Source organism: Cynara cardunculus, assembly GCF_001531365.2.
Source record: "Cynara cardunculus var. scolymus isolate 2C chromosome LG 6, CcrdV1, whole genome shotgun sequence".
Classification (NCBI taxonomy): Eukaryota; Viridiplantae; Streptophyta; class Magnoliopsida; order Asterales; family Asteraceae; genus Cynara; species Cynara cardunculus.
Window position 1 is genome coordinate 9,207,949 of NC_037533.1, and position 1,472 is coordinate 9,209,420.

Here is a 1,472-nt window from a genome sequence, read left to right on the forward strand (position 1 = left end):
ACCATCCGCAAACTGACGGACAGAGTGAAAGAACTATCCAGACTCTCGAAGACATGTTAAGAAGTTGTATTATTGACTTCGGGGGATCGTGGAAAAATCATTTGCCATCAATAGAGTTTGTATATAACAATAGTTACCATTCCAGCATCCAAGCGGCACCGTATGAAGTGTTATATGGATGTAAATGTCGAACGCTGTTGTGTTGGAATGAGGTGGGTGAAAGACAGCTAACGGGTCCTGAAATTGTACAAGAAACTTCTGAGAAGATCGAACAGATCCGTGAAAGAATCAGAACAACACAAGATCGCCAGAAAAGTTATGTTGATAATCATCGAAAGCCTATTGAATTTTGTGTAGGTGATTTTGTGATGTTAAAAGTCTCGCCATGGAAGGGTGTCATCAGATTTGGAAAGAAGGGTAAGCTCAGTCCGAGGTATGTGGGGCCGTTCAAAATATGTAAGCGAATTGGGTCAGTAGCATATCAGTTAGAACTGCCAGAAGAACTGAGTCTGATTCACAATATTTTCTACGTGTCGAATCTGTGAAAATGTTTAGCTGATCCAAGTTTAGTTGTACCGTTGCCAGAGGTTAAATTAGACAGTAAGCTGAATTTTGTGGAAACACCAGAAGCTGTAATTGACCGAAAGATCAGGGTGTTGAGAAACAAAGAGATAAGTCTGGTGAAGGTTCAGTGGAAGTTTCACAAAGGACTAGAAGCGACATGGGAATTAGAGTCAAATATGAGATCAGAGTACCCTTGGCTCTTTGATTAAAGGAATTCCGGGATGGAATCCTTTTAAGGGGTGGATGATGTGATAACCAGATCTTGGTTGTCACTTGAGGTAATGAATACGTGATTATCTGTTTAATAATTATGTGTTAACATGATTAATTGATATGTTTTGATTCTGTCATTGTGTGAAATTATATGCATAACTATGCATACATATGTGTGATTGTATGCATGTGTGTGTTAATGTATACACATGGGTTAGCCGCCTTCCCAGTTTGGGATGGGTATAAAAAGGATATTGAATACACTTATTTACTTGTTCTAGTCTCTAAATTGAGTGATTTATCAAAGAAGAGGTTTGACCGAATTTATTTCAAAACAGATTCAAGAAGCAATTCTCGAAAGAATTTAAAAGGTGAGTGGTTAAACTATATATTTATTATGTTTTGAAAGATTCTTACCTGATTCAAGTTTAAGTGGTAATATGTTGAGCGGATTTAAGTTAAACCGGATAAAAGGGTTGGGTGGTTTAAGCTTAAACCGGGTAAGGCATGGGCGATTTAGACATAAACCGCCTAATATGTTGACCGGATTAGTTCTAAATCGCTTGTGTATTGATCGGACTAAACCTAAACCGGACATGTTTTAACCGGTTTAAAGATAAATCGATCAATTGTATGAGCCGGTTTAGGAATTGAGCGATTTATAAACTTGAAACCATGTTAAGAGTTTTTGATCG